The sequence below is a fragment of the Pristiophorus japonicus genome, chromosome 4 (genome assembly GCF_044704955.1).
Source record: "Pristiophorus japonicus isolate sPriJap1 chromosome 4, sPriJap1.hap1, whole genome shotgun sequence".
NCBI lineage: Eukaryota > Metazoa > Chordata > Chondrichthyes > Pristiophoridae > Pristiophorus > Pristiophorus japonicus.
In genome coordinates, this window is record NC_091980.1 from 63,661,282 (window position 1) to 63,684,557 (window position 23,276).

The window sequence follows — 23,276 nt, forward strand, 5'->3', positions numbered from 1 at the left end:
ACCCTCACATCTCTCTGTCCCTCCACAGGAGGCGCTGTATAGGCCGAACGATTAACTTTATTTAACAACAACATGTATTTATATAGCGCCTTTAACGTCGTAAAATGTTCCAAGGCGCTTCACAGGACTGTTACAAGACAAATTGACACGAGCTTTAAGACAAAAAAAATTGACATGACCACATAAGAAGAAATTACGGCAGATGAAGTGGTAGGTTTTAAGGAGTGTCTTAAAGGAGAAAAGAGGGGTAGAGAGGCGGAGAGGTTTAGGGAGGAGTTCCAGAGCTTACAGCCCAGGCAGCTGAAGCCACGGCCACCTGATTATAATCGATTGAACGATTATAATCAGGGATGCTCAAAAGGGCAGAATTTGAGGGGCACAGATATCTTGGGGCGTTGTGAGGCTGAAGGAGATTACAGAGATGGAGGGAGGCGAGGCCAAGGAGGTATTTGTAAACAAGGATGAGAATTTTGAAATCGAAGCATTGCTTTACCGGGAGTCAATGTAGGTCAGCGAGCACAAGGATGAATGGGACTTAGTGCAAGTGAGGACATGGGCTGCTGAGTTTTGGATGACCTCACGTTTACGTGGGAGGCCAACCAGTTGAAGTAGTCGAGTCTGGAGGGAACAAAGGCATGGATGAGGGTTTCAACAGCAGGTGAGCTGAGGCGGGGCGGAGACAGGCAATATTATGGATGTTAAGCTCATAATAAAGTAATGCAACTGAGTACTGCAGACAATAAGTAAGTGTAACCTTAGCTCCTTTATTCAAACTCCAGAGCGCTGGTACAGCATGGGAGACCTGCTTATATACAGTGCTACCAAGGGATGCTGGGATCCCTTGGCGGTATGATACAGGTTGCCTAGGGTTGCATACATAATATCACTCCCTCCCAAAGTCAATAGTACACTTTTCGCTCCCTTGTCGATCGTCTCGGTACAAATGCAGTTGTGCGTGAGTTGGTTGGTTCTTCGCTGGGCTGCTGGGCAGCTGGCCTTGCCAGGCTGCTGCGGATGGTGAGCTCATCTTCGTGGTTAACCATGATGTCGGTTGCCACTTGTGTATGTGTTGGAGGGTCGAAGTTGGTGGAGTCCTCTTCGGGTTGCTCGTGGCTGTTTGTGAATCGCAGTTTCGTTTGGTCCAAATGCTTTCTGCAAGTTAGTCCATTGGCAAGTTTGACCTGAAACACCTTACTCCCTTCTTTTGGCTATGACGGTGCCAGCAAGCCATTTGGGACCATGTCCATAGTTCAGTACAAATACAGGGTCATTGACTTCAATATCGCGTGACAAATTTGCGCAATCATAGTACATGCTTGGTTGATGCCGCCTGCCCTCGATGTGATCATGGAGATCAGGGTGGACAAGAGAGAGCCTTGTTTTGAGCGCCCTTTTCATGAGCAGCTCGGCTGGGGGGAAACCCAGTGAGCGAGTGGGGTCTGGTGTGGTAGCGTGGTAGATGTCATGTATTCAACCAGCATTGTAACCCATGTATAATATGACCTAAGTTGTACACTGTGAGAACAATGACCACTAGGCGGGAGGCACTCCTAAACTGGACCTTCAGGTACAAAAGGGGAAGCTCCACCCACTTTGATCACTTGAGTGCTAAGGAATAAAGGACAGGTCAAAGACTGACCTCTCAAGCATGGGCCTCGTGTGCATTTATACTGTATAGTAAGGACCTGTCGGTAGCTGAGCAGGACTCGGGACAGGCGGGTCTGCAGGGAGCCTTCCGACACACGTTTCAAGCTTTGCTTGATGGTTTGTGTTGTGTATGGAGAAAGAGTCAGACTGAATACTGTGAGCTCAAAGTAAAGTGTGACCTTAGTCTTTTATTGCAGGTCTCCAGAGTGCCTCTTCGACCTGTGAAGCCTTCTTAAATACCTGTGCTCCCAAGGGATTATGGGATCTCTTGGGACTCTGGGGAATGAGCCCTCTGGTGGCTGTACAGAGAAAATACAAGTCCACATATATAACAACATTCCCCCCCCAAAGCCAATAGTGTAACTATTTACAATGTGAGTCGATCTGGGGCCCTTCTTGCCCTGGTTGATCATCTCGGTGTGAAAGCTGGTATTGTTGAATCATTTGTTGGGCCCTCACTGGGCTGCTGTGCAGCTGGCCTTGCTGGGCTGCCTGGTGTGTTGGGCCCTGCAGGGCTGCTGTGAATGATGGGTTCTGCTTCGTGGTCAACCGTGGTGTCGGTTGCATTGGTGTGTGTGTTGGGGCATCAAAAAAGGTAGGGTCCAAGGTGGGTTGCTCAAGGTAGTCCGTGAATCTGAGTTTGATTTGGTCCAAGTGTTTCCGGTGAATGAGTCCATTTGAAAGTTTGACCCAAAACACCCTGCTCCCCTCTTTGGCTACGACAGTGCTGGGAAGCCACTTGGGACCTTGTCCATAATTTAATACAAATACAGGATCATTGACTTCAATCTCGCGTGACACATTTGCGCTATCATGGTATGCACTTTGTTGAAGCCGTCTGCTCTCTACCTGTTCATGTAGATCAGGGTGAACTAATGAGAACCTTGTATTAAGTGCTCTTTTCATGAGCAGTTCAGCAGGTGGGATCCCAGTGAGTGAGTGGGGTCTTGTGTGGTAGCTAAGCATGACTCGGGATAGGCGAGTCTGCAGTGAGCCTTCAGTTACCCTCTTCAAGCCTTGCTTGATGGTTTGCACTGCTCTCTCTGCCTGATCTTTGGAAGCTGGTTTAAACGGGGCAGATGTGACATGTTTGATCCCGTTACGGGTCATGAATTCTTTGAACTCAGCACTGGTAAAAAAAGGCCCGTTGTCGCTCACCAGGACATTGGGTAAGCCGTATGTGGCAAACATGGCCCGCAGGCTTTCAGTGGTGGCAGCGGACGTGCTAGCCGACATTATCTCACATTCAATCCACTTGGAGTACGTGTCTACAACCACAAGGAACATTTTACCCAAGAACGGGCCTGCACAGTCGACGTGTACTAGACCACGGTTTGGAGGGCCAAGACCATAAACTTAGCGGCGCCTCCCTGGGTACATTGTTTAACTGCAAGCATGTATTACATCTGTGAGCGCAGGACTCTAAGTCCGCGTCGATACCGGGCCACCACATATGGGATCTGGCTATCACTTTCATCATTACGATGCCTGGGTGGGTACTGTGGAGGTCATTGATGAAGGTGTCTCTGCCCTTCTTGGGGACTACTTCTCAATTGCCCCACAGAAGGCAGTCTGCCTGTATAGACATTTCATCTTTGCGCCACTGGAACTATAGTGTTCCTAACACAGATGAGACTGCACACAGGGAGGTTAAAGTAACAGTGACCTCAGTCTTTATTAAGACACTCCAGAGTGAGGAACAGGCCTTAGGGGCCGGCTTATATACAGTGCTCCCAAGGGATGCTGGGATCCCTTGGGACTTCAGGGGATGCACTCCCTGGTGACGGAACATGGGAGTGCATGCTTTACAGATACACAACATCACTCCCCCGCAAAGTCAAAGTGAAAACTATTTACAAGGTGAGGCGGTCGGGAGCCTTTCTTTCCCTGGTGGACTGCCTCGGTACAAATGCCTGTTCTGTCGCTGGGCTGGCATGTTGTTGGCCCTGCAGGGCTGCTGGGTGAGCCTGGCCTTGCTGGGCTGTTCAGCGTGATGGGTTCGATTTCCTGGTTTGGGGTGGTGTCGTTGATCCTTTGGATGTGTGTTGTGGGCTTGAAAAAGGTGGTGTCTGCTGTGGGTTGTTCAGGGCAGTCTGTGAACCGCAGCCTCGTTTGGTCCAGCTGCTTTCTGAAAATTTGTCCATTGTCTAGTTTGACTACAAACACCCTACTCCCTTCTTTAGCTATCACCATGCCCACGATCCACTTGGGACCATGTCCATAGTTTAGCACATACACAGGGTCATTCAGACCAATTTCCCGTGACATGGTGGCACGACCATCGTTTACATTTTGTTGCTGCCGCCTGCTGTCTACCTGATCATGCAAGTTGGGGTGAACCAGCGAGAGTCTGGTTTTAAGTGTCCTTTTCATGAGTAGTTCAGCCGGGGGCACCCGTGTGAGTGAGTAGGGTCTCGTGTGGTCGCTGAGTAGTACTCGGGACAGGCGGATTTGGAGTGAGCCTTCTGTGACTCGTTTAAGGCTCTGTTTGATTGTTTGTACTGTCCGCTCTGCCTGCCCATTGGATGCTGGTTTAAACGGGGCCGAGGTGACATGTTTGATCCCATTGCGGGTCATGAATTCTTTAAATTCGGCACTGGTGAAACATGGCCCGTCGTCACTGATCAGTATGTCAGGCAGGCCGTGGGGGCAAACATGGCCCTCAGGCTTTCAATGGTGGTGGTGGCGGTGCTTCCCGACATTATTTCACATTCAATCCATTTTGAAAAAGCATCCACCACCACCAGGAACATTTTACCGAGAAACGGGCCCGCATAGTCGACATGGATCCTTGACCATGGTCTGGAGGGCCAGGATCACAAACTTAATGGTGCCTCTCTGGGCGCGTTGCTCAACTGAGCACATACGCTGCATTGCCGTACACAGGACTCTAAGTCAGAGTTGATACCGGGCCACCACACGTGGGATCTGACTATCGCTTTCATCATTACTATACCCGGATGTGTGCTGTGGAGATCCGAGATGAATGTCTCCCTGCCCTTTTAGGGTAGCACTACGCGGTTACCCCACAACAGACAGTCTATCTGAATGGACAGCTCGTCCTTTCGCCGCTGGAATGGCTTGATTAGCTCTTGCATTTCAACGGGAATGCTGGCCCAGCTCCCATGCAGTATACAGTTTTTTTACTAGGGATAGCAGAGGATCTTGGTTGATCCAAGTGCTAATCTGGCAGGCCATGACAGGTGATTTATCATTTTCAAACGCTTCCATGACCATCAACAAGTCTGCGGGCTGTGCCACCATCAACAAGTTTGCAGGCTGCGCCATTTCCACCCCCGTGGTGGGCAATGGTAGCCGACTGAGAGCATCTGCACAGTTCTCGGTGCCTGGCCTGTGGCGGATGGTATAATTATATGCTGATAGCGGAAGTGCCCACCTTTGTTTGCGGGCTGAGGCATTAGTATTTGTCCCCTTCTTTTCAGCGAACAGGGATGTGAGGGGCTTGTGATCGGTTTCCAGCTCAAATTTGAGGCCAAACAGGTACTGATGCATTTTCTTTACCCCGAACACACACGCTAATGCCTCTTTCTCAATCATGCTGTAGGCCCTCTCGGCCTCAGACAAGCTTTTGGAGGCATAGGCGACAGGTTGCAACTTCCCCGCAACATTAGTTTCTTGTAATATACACCTGACTCCGTACGACGACGCATCACATGCTAGCACAAGTCTTTTACACAGGTTATACAATTCAAGCAGCTTGTTGGAGCATAAAATGTTTCTGGCGTTCTCAAAAGCAATTATTTGTTTTGTTCCCCATACCCAGTTCTCAGCTTTACGCAATAACACATGTAGGGGCTCTAAGAGGGTGCTTAACCCTGGTAGGAAGTTACCAAAATAGTTGAGGAGTCCCCGGAACGATCGCAGCTCCGTGACGTTCTGTGGCCTTTGCGCGTTCCTGATAGCCTCTGTCTTGGCGTCTGTGGGCCGAATGCCATCCGCCGCGATCTTTCTCCCCAAAAACGCCACTTCTGTTGCCATGAAGATGTATTTCGACCTCTTCAGCCGCAGCCCTACGTGATCCAGTCGCTGGAGGACCTCCTCCAGGTTTTGTAGGTGCTCGGCGGTGTCCTGACCCGTGATCAATATGTCGTCCTGAAAAACCACCGTGTGTGGTACCGACTTGAGTAGGCTCTCCATGTTTCTCTGCAAGATCGCTGTAGCGAATTCCAAACGGGCATCTATTGTAGATGAACAGTCCCTTGTGCGTGTTGATGCAGGTGAGGCCCTTCGAAGACTCCTCCAGCTCCTGTGTCATGTAGGCCAAAGTCAGGTCAAGCTTGGTGAATGTCTTGCCTCCTGCCAGCGTCGCAAATAGGTCGCCTGCCTTAGATAGCGGGTATTGGTCCTGTAGCGAGAAACGATTAATAGTTACTTCATAATCGCCGCAAATCCTGACCGTGCCATCACTTTTGAGTACTGGAACAATCGGGCTGGCCCACTCGCTGAATTCCACTGGGGAGATGATACCCTCGCGTTGCAGCCTGTCCAGCTCGATTTCCACTCTCTCCCTCATCATGTGAGGTACCGCTCGTGCCTTGTAGTGAATTGGTCGTGCCTCTGGGACCAAGTGGATCCGCCCCTTCGCCCTAGAAAAGTTTCCAATGCCTAGCTCAAAAGGGACAGAAATTTGTTAAGAACCTGAGTACATGATGCCTCAACGACATGTGGTAGTGCTCGGATGTCATCCCAATTCCAGCGGATTTTACCCAGCCAGCTCCTTCCAAGCAATGTGGAGCCATCGCCCGGGACAATCTAGAGTGGCAGTTCGCGCACCGTGCCCTCGTAGGTGACCTTGACCATTGCGCTGCCCAGGATAGTGATAAGCTCTTTGGTGTACGTTCTCAGTTTCGTGTGGATGGGGCACAAGGCTGGTCTGAGTGCCTTGTTGCACCACAGTCTCTCAAACTTTTTACTCATGATGGATTGGCTAGCGCCAGTGTCCAGTTCCATGGCTACGGGTAAGCCATTCAATTTTACATTCAGCATTATCGGTGGACATTCGTCAAAAATGTGTGCACCCCATGTACTTCAGCATCTGCCTCCTCTCTCTGAGGCTCGAAATTGCTTTGATCCACCATGGACCGATCTTCCTCTGCCACTTGGTGATTAGCAGGTTTTGCAGAGCTTGCAGCTCGTCTGCAAGCTTGTTGGAGGTGCCCCATTGTTCCACAGCTCTTGCAAACATACCCTTTGAAGCAGCATGAATAGGCTGAATGGAAGCCTCCACAATGCCAACAAGGTGTAAATTGCCTTGCATTCATCCTTTGTTGCGGACTCTGAGTCATCTGGGTCACCTGAGGCCTGCTGACAGTTGCAGACTCGTGGTTTCTGCCCTGTACATTTCTGCTCGCAAACACAGTTCCAGTTAATTTATGAACATTGCTAGCACTTGTGTGCTGAGAGATTTGTTTGGTGTTATCACTGGCGGACATAAACACCTGTGCTATCGCAATGGCCTTACTGAGGATCGGTGTCAAAAGTTTTCGTAGGATGGTCTTGTGGCCAATGCCCAGTACAAAAAAGTCTCTGAGCATCTGCTCCAGGTAGCCATCAAATTCACATTGTCCTGCAATTCGCCTTAGCTCAGCGACGTAGCTCGCCGCTTCCTGACCTTGCTGGCACGTGAAGAACCGATACCTCGCCATCAGTACACTCTCCCTCGGGTTAAGATGCTCCCGACCCAGTGTACACAGCTCCTCATACGACTTATCTGTGGGTTTCACCAGAGCCAGAAGATTCTTCATGAGACAGTAGGTCGGTGCCCCGCAGACCGTGAGGAGGACCGCTCTCCTTTTTGCAGTGCTTCCTTCTCCGTCCAGCTCGTTGGCTACAAAGTACTGGTCTAGCCGTTCGACATAGGCTTCCCAGTCCTCACCCTCCGAGAACTTCGCCAGGATGCCCACAGTTTGCTGCATCTTTGCGTTGGATTCGTATACTCGTCGCCAGTTATAGTGTTCCTAACACAGATGAGACTGCACACAGGGAGGTTAAAGTAACAGTGACCTCAGTCTTTATTAAGACACTCCAGAGTGAGGAACAGGCCGTAGGGGCCGGCTTATATACAGTGCTCCCAAGGGATGCTGGGATCTCTTGGGACTTCAAGGGATGCACTCACTGGTGGCGGAACATGGGAGTGCATGCTTTACAGATACACAACAGGAACTGCTTTATCTCTTCCTGCATTTCCACTGGGACACTGGAAGCACACAGCTTTTGACTAGAGATAATAAGGGGTCCTGGCTTGTCCAGGTTTTGTTCTGCCGGGCAGTGACGGGTGATTGCACACTCTCAAATGCTTCCATAACCACGGGTAGATCTGCGGGCTGCGCCATTTCCACCCCCGTGGTGGACAATGGCAGCCTACTGAGAGCATTGGCGCAGTTTTCTGTGCCTGGCCTGTAGCAGATAGCTTAGTTGTATACATATAACGTGAGTGCCCATCTCTGGATGCGGGCCGATGCGTTGGTATTAATATAGAACCATAGAAAATAGTTGCAGCAGTAGGCTATTCGGCCCTTCGAGCCTGCACCACCATTCAATAAGATCATTGCTGATCATTCCCTCAGTACCCCTTTCCTGCTTTCTCTCCATACCCCTTGATCCCCTTAGCCATTAGGGCCATATCTAACTCCCTCTTGAATATATCCAATGAACTGGCATCAACAACTCTCTGTGGCAGGGAATTCCACAGGTTAACAACTCTCTGAGTGAAGAAGTTTCTCCTCATCTCAGTCCTAAATCGCTATCTCTTATCCTAAGACTGTATCCCCTGGTTCTGGAGTTCCCCAACATCGGGAACATTCTACCCGCATCTAACCTGTCCCGTCCCGTCAGAATCTTATATGTTTCTATGAGATCCCCTCTCATCCTTCTAAACTCCAATGTATAAAGGCCCAGTTGATCCAGTCTCTCCTCATATGTCAGTCCAGCCATCCCGGGAATCAGTCTGGTGAACCTTCGCTGCACTCCCTCAATAGCAAGAACATCCTTCCTCAGATTAGGAGACCAAAACTGAACACAATATTCCAGGTGAGGCCTCACCAAGGCCCTGTACAACTGCAGTAAGACCTCCGTGCTCCTATACTCAAATCCCCTAGCTATGAAGGCCAACATACCATTTGCCTTCTTCACCGACTGCTGTACCTGTATGCCAACTTTCAATGACTGATGAACCATGACACCCAGGTCTCGTTGCACTTCCCCTTTTCCTAATCTGCCGCCATTCAGATAATATTCTTTCTTCGTGATTTTGCCCCCAAAGTGGATAACCTCACATTTATCCATATTATATTGCATCTGCCATGCATTTGCCCACTCACCTAACCTGTCCAAGTCACCCTGCAGCCTCTTTGCGTCCTCCTCACAGCTCACACCGCCAGCCAGTTTAGTGTCATCTGCAAACTTGGAGATATTACACTCAATTCCTTCATCTAAATCATTGATGTATATTTTAAAGAACTTTACTTTAGGAAAACAGGGATATAGTGGCTTATAGTCAGTTTGCAATTCGAATTTTAGCCCAAACAGGTATTGATGCATTTCCTTTACCCCATAGACACATGCTAATGCTTCTTTTTCAATCAAGCTGTAGGCTCTCTCAGCCTTAGACAGACTCCTGGATGCATAAGCAACTGGTTGCAGTTTCCCGAAATCATTAGCTTGTTGCAATACACACCCGATGCCATATGATGACGCATCACATACTAGTACCAAACACTTACATACAACACAAGCAATTTGTTTGAGCATAACAATTTTCTAACTTTTACAAAGGCATTTTCTTGGCTTTTGCCCCATGCCCATTCGTCCCCTTTACACAGTAAGACGTGCAGTCGTTCTAGCAGGATGTTGAGACCCGGTAAGAAGTTACCAAAGTAGTTCAAGAGTCCCCGAAACGACCGCAGCTCTGTCACGTTCTGTGGCCTCGGTGCATTCTCGATTGCCTCCGTCTTCACGTTGATGTGCCTGATGCCGTCCGCCGCAATCCTCCTTCCCAGGAACTCCACTTCAGACGCCAGGAAAACGCACTTCGAGCGTGTTAACCTGAGCCCCACGCGGTTGAGTCGACTAAGAACCTCCTCCAGGTTCTGCAGGTGCTCGACTGTGTTCCAACCTGTGACCAAGATGTCGTCCTGGAAGACCACAGTGTGCGGCACCGACTTCAGTAAACTTTCCATGTTTCTCTGGAATATCACTGCCGCTGATCGGATTCCAAACGGGCATCTGTTATAAACAAAAAGACCTTTGTGCGTGTTGATGCAGGTGAGGGCCTTCGATGATTCCTCCAGTTCCTGCGTCATGTAGGCTGAAGTCAGATCCAGCTTCGTGAACGTTATTCCTCCCGCCAGCGTTGCAAAGAGGTCGTCGGCTTTTGGTAGTGGGTATTGGTCCTGCAGGGAGAAACAATTGATAGTTACTTTGTAATCGCCACAGATTCTGACGGTGCCATCTCCTTTGAGGACTGGAACAATAGGATTGGCCCACTCGCTGAACTCGATCGGTGAAATGATGCCCTCTCGTTGCAGCCGGTTGAGCTCGATTTCTACCCTTTCTCTTATCATGTGTGTGATGGATGGCTCGCGCCCATGGAATTAGGTGGATCTGCACTTTTGCTCCTTGGAATTTCCCGATGCCTTGTTCAAACAGCGAAGGAAATTTGTTTAAGACCTGGGCACACGAAGTGTCGTCAGCTGGCGATAGCGCTCGGATGTCATCCTTGTTCCAACGTATCTTTCCGAGCCAGCTCCTGCCGAGCAGCGTGGGACCATCGCCCGGTACCACCCAGAGTGGTAGCTTGTGCACTGCTCCATCATGGGAGACCTTTACGGTAGCACTGCCAATTACAGGAATCTGTTCTTTAGTGTAAGTTCTTAGTCACGTGCGAACTGGAGTTAAGGCTGGCCTCGAGGCCTTGTTGCACCACAACCTTTCAAAAGTCTTTTTGCCCATGATGGATTGGCTTGCACCCATGTCCAGCTCCATTGACACCGGGAGTCCATTTAGTTCAACATTCAGTATTATCGGGGGACAATTCGTGGTGAATGTGTGCGCCCCATGTACCTCTGCCTCCTCTATCTGAGGCTCTGGTTCATAGTGATCCTCTGTAGATCTGTCCTCCTCTGCAACATGGTGGTTTGCAGGTTTAACAGGCTTTGCAGCTCGCCTGCGCACTCGTTGGAGGTGTCCCATTGTTCCACAGCCCTTGCAAACGTATCCTTTGAATCAGCATCAATGGAAACGATGATCACTCCCGCAGCACCAACAAGGTGTTAATGGTCTTGCATTCATCACCCTTGATGGTAGATTATGAGACATCTGCGGACGTGTAGCGGCAGGTATGTGTGACCTGTCCTGTACGTTACGATTCGAAAACAACATCACTTTGTTCACAGTACTTGTAGCAGCACTTGTGTGCTGAGAGATTTGCTTTGTATTGTCACTGGCGGCAATGAACGTCTGGGCTATCGCTATGGCCTTACTCAACGTTGGGGTCTCTGCTGTCAAAAGCTTGCGAAGTATGGTTTCGTGGCCAATGCCAAGTTTGAAAAAGTCTCTGAGCACGTGCTCCAAATATCTTTCAAATTCGCAACGTCCTGCAAGACGTCTCAGCTCGGTGACATAACTCGCCACTTCCTGGCCTTCAGACCTTTTGTAGGTGTAGAATCGGTACCTCGCCATCAGAATGCTTTCCTTTGGGTTCAAATGCTCGCGGACCAGTGTGCACAAATCGTCGTACGATTTCTCCGTGGGTTTCGCTGGAGTGAGCAGATTCTTCATGAGGCCATACATTGGTGCCCCACAGAGGTGAGGAGGATCGCTCTACATTTGGCAGCGTTCTCATCCCCATCTAGCTCATTGGCCACAAAGTATTGGTCAAGTCGCTCCACAAAAGTTTCCCAATCATCTCCCTCCAAAAATTTCTCCAGGATGCCCACTGTTCTCTGCATCTTTGGGTTCGCTATCTGTATGTAGTCGCCAGTTGTTGTGTATGGAGAAAGAATCAGAGTGAACACTGTGAGCTCAAAGTAAACTGTGACCTTAGTCTTTTATTGCAGGTCTCCAGAGTGCCTCTCCAACCTGTGAAGCCTTCTTAAATACCTGTGCTTCCATGGGATTATGGGATCCCTTGGAACTCCGGGGAATGAGTCCTCTGGTGGCTGTACAGAATAAATACAAGTCCACATATATAACAATTTGGACTGCCCGTTCTGCCTGGCCGTTGGATGCGGGCTTGAACAGGGCAGGTGTGACGTGCTTGATCCCATTGCGGGTCATGAATTCACCCCATAAATGCATGCCAGAGCTTCTTTTTCAATCATGCTGTAGGCCCTTTCGACCTTGGACAAACTCCTGGACGCATAGGCGACCAGTTGCAATGTTCCCGATTCATTAGCTTGTTGTAACGCACACCCGACCCCGTATGAAGACGCATCACAAGCTAGCACTAAACGTTTACATGGGTTATACAGAACAAGCAGTTTGTTGGAACATAACAGATTTCTGGCTTTCTCAAAAGCAGCCTCTTGTGATTTCCCCCATACCCAGTCATCTCCCTTGCATAAGATTGATTTGATTGTAACAGCACATGTAGGGGTTCTAGCAAGGTGTTTAACCCGGGGAGGAAATTACCGAAATAGTTGAGGAGTCCCAGGAACGACCGCAGCTCCGTCACGTTCTGTGGCCTCGGTGCGTTCTTGATGGCCTCCGTCTTGGCGACGGTGGGTCTGATGCCGTCTGCCGCGATTCTTCTCCCTAAGAACTCGACCTCTGGTGCCAGGAAAACACACTTCGAGCATTTCAATCTGCGTCCCACGCGATCTTGCCGACTTAGAATATCTTTCAGGTTCTTCAAGTGTTCGATGGTGTCCCGACCTGTGACCAGTATGTCATCCTGGAAAACACGGTGCGCGAAACCGACTTTAGCAGGCTCTCCATGTTCCTTTGGAAAATTGCCGCAGCCGATCGAATCTCTAACGGGCATCTATTGTAGATGAACAAACCTTTGTGCGTGTTGATGCAAGTGAAGCCTTTCAAAGATTCCGCCAGCTCCTGCGTCATGTAGGCCGAGGTCAGATCCAACTTGGTGAACGTCTTTCCTCCAGCCAAGGTCGCAAATAGGTCGTCTGCTTTGGGTAGTGGGTACTGGTCCTGTAGCGAAAAACAATTAATTATTACTTTATAGTCCCCACAAATTCTGACCGTGCCGTCGCCTTTGAGAACCGGAACAATCGGACTGGCCCCCTCGTTGAACTCCACCGGCGCGATGATGCCTTCTCGCTGCAGCCTGTTCAGCTCAATTTTCACTTTCTCTCGCATCAAATATGGCACCGCCCGTGCCTTGTGATGGATGGGTCGTGTACCGGGAACCAAGTGGATCTGCACCTTCACCCCCAAGAAACTTCCGATGCCTGGCTCAAACAACGACGGGAACTTGCTCAGAACCTGGGCACATGAGGCGTCGTCGACAAACGAGAGTGCTTGGATGTCGTCCGAGTTCCAACGGATTTTTCCCAGCCAGCTTCTGCTGAACAGTGTGGGGCCATATCCTGGTACAATCCATAGTGGGAGTTCGTGCACTGCTCCATCATAGGAGACTTTTACTGCTGCACTGCCGATAGCAGGGATCAGCTCTTTCGTGTAAGTTCTTAGCTTGGTATGAATGGGGCTAAGCTTGGGCCTGTGTGTCTTGTTGCACCACAGCCTGTCGAAGACCTTTTTGCTCGTGATGGATTGACTCGCACCCGTGTCCAGTTCTATGGATACTGGAATTCCGTCCAGTTCGACTTTTAGCATGATCGGTGGACATTTCGTGGTGAAGGTGTGTACCCTGTACACTTCTGCCTCCTCAGTTCGAGTCTCTAGTTCAGCCTGATCCGCCATGGATCGATCCTTCTCTGCAACTTGGTGGTTTGCAGCGTTTGCAGCTCGTCTGCACATTCGCTGGAGGTGTCCCATTATTCCACAACCTTTGCACACATAGAGTTTGAAGCGACATTGATGGGCTCAATGATCACCTCCGCAGCGCCAACAAGGTGTTAACTGCCTCGCATTAATGATTGATGGCAGACTCTGGGTCATCTGAGGTCGTGCAGCAGTCAGCGTGTACGTTCTGCCATATGCATTCCTGCCTGAAAACGGCGTTACTTTGTGTACAGTATTAGCTGAAACTTCTTTATGCTGCGAAATTTGTTTGGTGTTGTCGCTGGTGGACATAAATGCCTGGGCTATCGTGATGGCTTTGCTCAGATTCGGTGTTTCAACAGTCAATAGTTTGCGAAGGATAACCTCATGGCCAATGCCAAGCACAAAAAAGTCTCTTAGCATTTGCTCAAGGAATCCATCGAATTCGCAATGACCTGCAAGGCACCTTAGTTCAGCGATATAGCTCGCCACTTCCTGGCCTTCAGACTGTTGGCACGTGTAGAATCGATACCTTGCCATCAAAACGCTTTCCTTCGGATTTAGGTGCTCCCGGACCAGCGCACACAGTTCTTCATAGGATTTGGTTGTTGGTTTCACCGGAGCTAGAAGATTCTTCATGAGGCCATAGGTTGTTGCCCCACAAATGGTAAGGAGGATTGCCCTTCGTTTGGCAGCGTTCTCATTCCCTTCCAACTCGTTGGCCACGAAGTATTGGTCGAGTCGCTCTACGAAGGCCTCCCAATCATCCCCTCCTGAGAATTTCTCCAGGATACCAACAGTTCTTTGCATTTTCGCGTGGTTGTTCGTTATCTCATCGCCAGTTGTTAAGCTCACAAAAAAGTAATGCAACTGAGTACTGTAGGCAGTGAATAAATGTGACCTTAGCTCCTTTATTCAACAGAGTGCTGGTACAGCATGGGAGGCCTGCTTTATATACAGTGCTCCCAAGGGATGCTGGGTTCCCTTGGGACTCCAACAGGTAAGCCCTCTGGTGGCGGTATGATACAGGTTGCCTAGGATTGCATACATAATAATGGAAATAGGTGATTTTACTTGTGCCACGGATATATGGCCGGAGGATCAAATATGATACCTACGTTGTAAACAGTCTGATTCAGCCTCAGACAGATGCTAGAGAGAGGGATGGTGGCTAGAGAACGCAGTTTGTGATGGGACCAAAGACAATGGCTGCGGTGTTCCCAATATTTAATTGGAAAAAATTTCTGCTCATCCAGTACTGCATGTTGGGCAAGCAGTCCGACAATTTAGAGACCATGGAGAGAAGTGGTGGTGAGGTAGATCTGAGTGTCGTCAGCGTACATGTGGAAACTGATGCTGTGTTTTTAGATGATGTCGCCAAGAGGCAGCCTGTAGATAAGAAATGGGAGGGGGCCAAGGATAGATCCTTGGGGGACACCAGAGGCAACAATATGGGAGTGGGAAGAGAAATCATTGCAGGTGATTTTCTGTCTACGATTAGATAGATAAGAGTGGAACCAGGCGAGTGCAGTTCCACCCAGCTGGACGATGGTGGAGAGGCATTGGAGGAGGATGTAGTGGACATCATCATCATAGGCAGTCCCTCGGAGTCGAGGATGACTTGCTTCCAATCTTAAAGTGAGTTCTCAGGTGACAGAGGAGTCCAATGCGGGATCTATAGTCTCTGTCACAGGTGGGGCAGACAGTGGTTGAAGGAATGGGTGGGTGGGAAGCCTGGGTTGATGTATGCTCCTTCCGCTGTCTACGCTTAGTTTCTGCTTGTTCTCGGCGATGGGACTCGAGGTGCTTAGCACCCTCCCGGATGAACTTCCTCTATTTTGGGAGGCCGTGGGCCAGGGATTCACAGAAGTTGGTGCAGATGTTGCACTTTATTAAGGAGACTTTGAGAATGTCCTTGAATAGTTTCCTCTGTCCACCTGGAGCTCGCTTGCCGTATCAAAGCTCCGCATAGAGCGCTTGCTTTGGGAGTCATGAGTTGGGCATGCGGACGATGTGGCCCACCCAACGGAGCTGATCGAGCATGGTCAATGCTTCGAAGCTGGGGATGTTGGCCTGAGCGAGAACAGTGACGTTCATATGTCTATCCTGCCAATGGATTTGCAAGATATTGCGGAGGCAGCGTTGCTGATACTTCTCCAGCGTTTTAAGGTGTCAGCTGTATAAAGTCCACGTCTCTGAGCCATAGAGAAGGGCGGGTATCACTACTGCCCTGTAGACCATAAGCTTGGTGCCGGATTTGAGGTCCTGGTCTTCAAACACCTTCTTCCTCAGGCGACCGAAGGCTGCGCTAGCGCACTGAAAGCGGTGTTGGACCTCGTCGTCAGAGTTTACTCTTGCTGACAGTAGGCTCCCGAGGTATGGAAAATGGTCCATGTTGTCCAAGGCCTCGTCGTGGATTTTGATAATCGCGGGCAGTGCTGTGTGGTGTGGTCAGGTTGGTGGAGGACCTTTGTCTTATGGATGTTTAGCTTAAGGCCCATGCTGTCGTATGCCTCAGTGAAGGTGTTGATGATGGCTTGGAGTTCGGCCTCCAAGTATGCACAGATGCAGGCGTCATCTGCGTAATGTAGTTCAATGACAGAGGACGGGACGACCTTGGATCTGGCCTGGAGGCGGCGGATGTTGAACAGATTCCCATTTGTTCGATAATTTAGCTCCACTCCAGCGGGGATCTTGCAAAGGGTGAGATGAAGCATTGCAGCAAGGAAGATCAAAAAGAGCGTTGGTGTGATGACGCAGCCTTGCTTGACCCCGGTCCGGACGTGGATTGGGTCTGTGGTGGATCCATTGGTCAGGATCACAGCTTGCATGTCATTGTGGAGCAGACAGAGGATGGTGACAAACTTTTGAGGGCAGCCGAAATGGAGGAGGACGCTCCGTAATCCCTCACGGTTGACAGTGTCAAAGGCCTTTGTGAGGTCAAAGAAGGCCATGTCGAAGGGTTGTGGCTGAAGAGCTCCTCCCAGAATCGCAATGCGGATTCCGCCCACTAAGGGGCACAACGGACGTAATCTTCACCGCGCGACAACTACAAGAGGAGTAGACAACCGTGTCAAAGGCTGCAGACAGGTCGAGAAGGACGAGGAGGGATAGTTTGTAAGCACAGTGGGGTCATAGGTTGGTTTTTTTTGAGAGGGGTGATGACGGCAGATTTGAAGGAGAGGGGGACAGTATCTGAGGAGAACTGTGAACAATGTTAGCTAACATGGGAGCCAGAAAAGGAAGTTGGGTGGTCAGCAGTCTAATGGGAATAGGGTCAAGGGAGCAGGAAGTGGATTTCATGGGCAAGATGAGCATGGAGAGGTTAAGAGGGGAGATGGCTAGGGCAGGGGGGAATCTCAGAGGAAGTTCGGCCGGATGGACTAGGGGAAGGATCATCATCATAGGCAGACCCTCGGAATTGAGGAAGACTTGCTTCCACTCTAAAAATGAGTCCTTAGGTGGCTGAACAGTCCAACACGAGTGCCTGTCACAGGGGGGACAGATAGTCGTTGAGGGAAAGGGTGGGTGGGACTGGTTTGCCGCACGCTCTTTCCGCTGCCTGCGCTTGATTTCTGCATGCTCTCGGCCATGAGACTCGAGGTGCTCAGCGCCCTCCCGGATGCACTTTCTCCAATTAGGGTGGTCTTTGGCCAGGGACTCCCAGGTGTCAGTGGGGATGTTGCACTTTATCAGGGAGGCTTTGAGGGTGTCCTTGTAACGTTTCCTCTGCCCACCTTTGGCTCGTTTGCCGTGAAGTGGCAGAGGCAGCTGATCGGATAACGTTATAACACAGCTAGCTCCCTAAATCTGGACCGAGATATATTTGCAGTATAAGCCTACTATATTTTCTGTGACTTAAGATTTTTATTAAAGACATACACGTGTCTTTATTTACCAACCCCTTCAACCTCTCCCGTGAAAGAACTGAAAGGCTACTAGACGCATGCGTCAAGGAGGTCGGGTTCTGTCGGCACATGCGCAATGAGGATTGTCAAATGAGCCCCCCCCCCTTTCTTCGCGCAGGCGCAGTAGGCTAAACGCTGCTGACCACTTCCTCGGGTGAAAGGTGAGTGACGTGGCTGCGGTGTGAAGAGTCTGAAGTTGGAGAGCTTCAGGTGAGCCTGGGGTGGTTTGGCCGTTGGGGCCGGGCTGCCGAGCGGATGGTGCGGCTGTCACTCGCGGGACTGTGCGCAGTTAGTGCTGAGTAGGAATGAAGCGCCTTGAGCTGTTTGTGTGAGGCGCCAGGTCCGGAGCCCATCAACTGCGACTGAAGTCCGTCTGCCCGACAAGTGGCAACTCCAGACTTGTGACTGTCAGATGAGCAGCCAGTAAACTGTTCTCTGCCGATCCTTCAGCCTATTTACTGCAGTGAATGTCCCGCTTTATGGGGGAAAAGAAGCGGTGGCGCCAGAGCAATAACATGTTTAATTTGCAACTTAATATAGTTGCTGGTTTAATTAAGTTTATTTTGATCAGATGCTACTGACCGTAAAATATGACTGAAGTTATGTTGGGCGACATAATTTTGAGCTTTAACATCTCTTTAAACATCATAAAAGTGTGGATTTTGCTTAATTTTGGTAAATTCAACGCACGGTTGAAGCATTTTTCGCCGAGGGTAAACATGTTTGAAGGCAGCACATACTACAGTGGTTTTACTAGCTTCTGCAATTATCCAGGTGCAGCCACATTAATGGTACAAAACTTGTCTTTCACGACCTCAGCATATCCCAAAGCGCTTTACAGTCAATGAAGAATTTTTGAAGTGTAGACCCTTGTAATGTAGGAAATAATACAGATAACTTGTGCACAGAGAGCAACATGATAATTACCAGATAATGTACGTTAGTAGTTTTTGTTGAGATAAATATTTTAAAGGACACTGGAGATAACTCCTGCTCTTCAAAATAGTGCCATGGTATCTTTTACATTTTTTTAATTTCAAAATATACTTTATTCATATAAAAAATTTGTACAGTACATTCAAAAGCAGTTCAGTACGTTTAGCTGCGGTCAGCAATCCCATACACTACATTTGGGTGCTGACGGCAGTTCCGTTCGATACATTTCCTTGCTTTTCATTTCAAATACAATTTGGTACAATACAGGATACCTTGTAGTACATTCAACAAAATTACATTACATGTGTCACTATACAGTACATGGAATGGGTGACTGTACATTTACATTTTTTTCTTTTCATGGGATCTTTTACATCTGAGGGCAGATGTCGCCTTGGTTTAACTTCTCATCTGAAAGGTGGCACCTTCAACAGTGCAGCACTCCCATAGTACACTAGAGTGTCAGCCTTGATTTGCTGTTCGTCTTTGGAGTGGAACTTGAACCCACAAACTTCTGACTTATCTACATGCTGCCCCTTGGTGACTTCATACAAAAACGTCCGTTTCCACATGTACGCTGATGACACCCAGCTCTACCTCGCCACCACTTCTCGACCCCTCCACGGTCTCTAAATTGTCAGACTGCTTGTCTGACGTCCAGGACTGGATGAGTAAAAATTTCCTCCAACTAAATATTGGGAAGACCAAAGCCATTGTCTTCGGTCCCTGCCACAAACTCCGTTCCCCAGTCACCCACTCCATCCCTCTCCCTAGTATCTCTCTGAGGCTGAACAACACTGTTCGTAACCTTGGTGTTATATTTGACCCTAAAATGAGCTTTCAACTACATATCTGTGCCATAACTAAGACCACCTCTTCCCACCTCTAACATCACCTAACTCCACCCCTGCCTCAACACATCTGCTGCTGAAACCCTCATCTATCCCTTTGTTACCTCTAGACTTGACTATTCCAACACATTCCTGGCTGGCCTCCCACGTTCTACCCTACATAAACTTGAGGTCATCCAAAACTCTGCTGCCCATGTCCTAACTAGCACCATGTCCCGCTCACCCATCACCCCTGTGCTTGCTGACCTACATTGGCTCCCAGTTAAGCAACACATCGACTCTAAACATTCTTATCCTTGTTTCCAAATCCCTCCATGTCCTCGCCCCTCCCTAATCTCCAGCCCCCCCCCCCCGAGATATCTGCGCTCCTCTAATTGTGCCCTCTTGGGCATCACTGATTTTATTACTCAACCATTGGTGGCTGTGCCTTCAGCTGCCAAGGCCCTAAGATCTGGAATTCTCTCCCTAAACCCCTCTGCCCCTCTACACCTCTCTCCTTTAAGACACTTCTTAAAACCTACCTCTGTCCTCATTTCCCCTTGTGTGCCTAGGTGTCAAATTTTGTTTTATAATACTCCAATGAAGCACCTTGGGATGTTTTATGACGTTCAAGGTGTTCTATAAATACAAGCTGTTGTTGTTGACTCCAAGCGAGTGCTACCACTGGGCCACAGTTGACAGCTAATAGAAGCCAATTATGTATGCATGTGAGTAGGAGACCCAACTAAACAGTGACACCGAAGTGGACTGTGAAAAGCTCCATGACATGGTGCACTGAGACTTCCACAAGTACTTAAGGAAGTTTACATGAAAGGCTGTTGTTTATGATTGGCGCTATTGGGATTCAGGTTAAGTCCTGGAATGGATAACATTCTCTGCTTGAAAGGAACAGATACCTGTTAGAGAAATAAACTTGATGTTCAACATGTCCAAGCATGGCAGAGCAGCAATTAACAAAGTCTTAACAGAATGTTGAACTACACAACCAAAATAATAGATCCAAGTCAGAAGAAATCGTGATCTTGCAATTACATAGTACAGGTAATTATAATATGGAAACGGGTTGTTCAGTTCAATCACTTGTGCTGGTGTTTATCCTTCATATGAACAGTAGTCCTAATCCTAAAGTGCCTGCCCTCTTCATCAAATCCTTTATCCCACCCTGTCCTTCAGCCACCTATCTAACTTATTCTTAAATGTTGACCTGGTCTCTGCTTCAATCACTAACTCTGTAGTGCATTCCATAGCCTCACAACCATCTGTGTAAAAACAAAAAAATAAAGTGTATGTGTGTGTGTATGTAGATTTTATATACTACTTTTGCCCCGTCAACCGTCAACCCCCAACCCCCTCCCCCCCCCCCCAAGCTTATGTACAACCTCTCGGTCTTTTGTACAACCATCAGTAGAGTTTTCAGCTGCCTGGGTCTTACTCCTAAATTCTGCCTCTAAACCTCTCTGCCTCTCCAGCTGTCTGTTAAAAATCTTCTCAAGACCCAACTCTTTGACCAAGTTTTCAATCTCTCCTCTTAACCTATCCTCCTTCACTTGCTATCTATTGTTCTATGCAGTGCATTGGAAGTTATTTTACATTAAATGTTAATTTAATGCAAGTTGTTGTACGTGATGTGGGACATTTGCGATGTAATATTGGGATTTTAGTTTAGTAATGTGATTAACAAACTTCCACCAACATAGACAGGGAATTTAGCAGTTTTGCACTATCCGTGAAATACTGCGTTAATCATTTCATTTAACTTGGAGGGAATCTTTTGGAGGGATTCCCTGTTCATTCCTTTTTTATATTCAATTTTAACTGATTTTCACCAATACATTCCTAATCCGTTTGCACTGAACTTTTTCAGGTAGAAAATTGACAAGTCTATCCAGCCCACAGCATTAAAATGTTTTCATGAGCTTTGAGAATTTTTCAAGCAGAAATAACATGTGAATGTGTGAATGTTTTTCTTATGTTTTTGTATATCCCCTCTCGTTCTGATTTTCCCATTGAAGGTACTTTATTCCCATTTTCACAAGGATTCAGTTATAAAAACATTTTATAAATTAAAAAGAAACAGATTGTAGTCGACCTATTCTTGAGATGTTGTTAGAAAATCTGCAACAATCATATATGCTTTTTATTCAAAGATCTGCCCTGATTATTTTGCAAGGAGTAAAAAATAACGAAGTACTGTACTCCTTTATAACCTTGGTGATTGATTGAAGTAATACTGTGATTTAAATTTATTGTAAACAACAACACCTAAAAGTAGACTGAGATGAGGATAAATTTCTCCACTCAGGGTTGTGAATCTTTGGAATTCTCTATCACAGAAGGCTGTGGATGTTCAATCGTTGAGTATATTCAAGGCTGAGATAGATAGATTTTTGGACTTTAAGGGAATCAAGGGATTATGGGGATTGGGCGAGAAAGTGGAGCTGAGGTCAAAGATCAGCCATGATATTGACAGCAGAGCAAGCTTGAGGGGTCGTATGGTCTACTCCTGCTCCTATTTCTTATGTTCTTATTAAAATCCGACAAATCCACTGGACCTGATGGCCTACATCCTAGTGTTTTAAAAGAAGTGGCTGCAGAGTTAGTGGATACATTGGTTTTGATCTTCCAGAATTCCCTAGATACTAGAACGGTTCCTGTAAAGGTAGTAGATGTAACCCCGCTGTTCAAGAAAGGAGGGAGAGAGAAAATAGTGCTAGTTAGCCTGACATCATTAGTAGGGAAAATGCGTGAATTTATTATTGGGAACGTGGTAACTGGGCAGTTAGAAAATCATCATGTCAGGCAGAGTCAACACTGCTTTATGAAAGGGAAATTGTATTTGACAAATTTGAGTTTTTTGAGGGTGTAACTGACAGGGTAGATAAGGGGGAACTAGTAGATGTAGTATATTTGGATTTTCAGAAGGCATTCAATAAAATCTTACACAAGATTAGGGCTCATGGGATTGGCAGTAATGTATCAGCATGGATTGAGGATTGGTTAATGGACAGAAAACAGAGTAGGAGTAAACTGATCATTTTCGGGTTGACAGATTATAACTAGAAGTGTTGCGCAAAGATCAGTGCTTGGCCCTCAGCTATTTACAATCTATATAAATGCCTTGCAGTGAGCTGTGAGGAGTACGCAAAGAGGCTGCAAAGTGATATGAACAGGTTAAGTAAGTGGGCAAGAACATGACCTGGAGTATAATGTGGAGAAGTGTGAAGTTATCCACTTTGATAGGAAAAATAGAAAAACAGAATATTTTTTAAATGGTGAGAGACTGAGAAATGTTGATATTCAGAGGTAACTAGGTATTGGGCGATTAGAAAAGCCAATGTTACGTTAGCCTTTATTACAAAGGCAGTGGATTATAAAAGTAAAGAAATCTTACTATAATTAAAAAGTGCCTTGGTAAGATCACACCTGGAGTACTGTGTACCATTTTGGTCTCCTTACCTCAGGAAGATTATACTTGCCTTAGAGGGAATACAACAAAGGTTCACTAGGCTGGTTCCTGGGATGAGAGGGTTGACCTTTGTGGAGAGATAGAGTTGACTAGGTTTATATTCCCTAGAGTTTAGAGGAATAAGAGGTGATCTCATTGAAACATATAACATTCATAAGGGGCTTATCAGGGTAAACATAGAAACATAGAAACATAGAAAATAGGTGCAGGAGCAGGCCATTCAGCCCTTCGAGCCTGCACCGCCATTCAATGAGTTCATGGCTGAACATGAAACTTCAGTACCCCCTTCCTGCTTTCTCGCCATAACCCTTGATCCCCCGAGTAGTAAGGACTTCATCTAACTCCCTTTTGAATATATTTAGTGAATTGGCCTCAACTACTTTCTGTGGTAGAGAATTCCACAGGTTCACCACTCTCTGGGTGAAGAAGTTTCTCCTCATCTCGGTCCTAAATGGCTTACCCCTTATCCTCAGACTGTGACCCCTGGTTCTGGACTTCCCCAACATTGGGAACATTCTTTCTGCATCTAACCTGTCTAAACCCGTC

The 23,276-nt window shown here is 47.9% G+C and overlaps 1 protein-coding gene across 3 annotated transcripts in view; it reads left to right on the forward strand.

The window, feature by feature from the left end:
- The first annotated feature begins 78 nt into the window (after positions 1-78).
- The window catches only part of fam114a2 (family with sequence similarity 114 member A2), a 47,939-nt gene continuing 24,741 nt past the window's right edge, over positions 79-23,276 (forward strand). Inside the window, exon 1 of one of the 3 annotated variants that reach the window (XM_070878248.1) lies at positions 79-210. The gene's annotated coding sequence lies outside the window, so the exon portion shown is untranslated. Of the gene's footprint in view, positions 211-17,610; positions 17,688-23,276 lie in introns of those variants that run through there. The other 2 variants (XM_070878247.1, XM_070878246.1) reach the window with 2 other exon arrangements.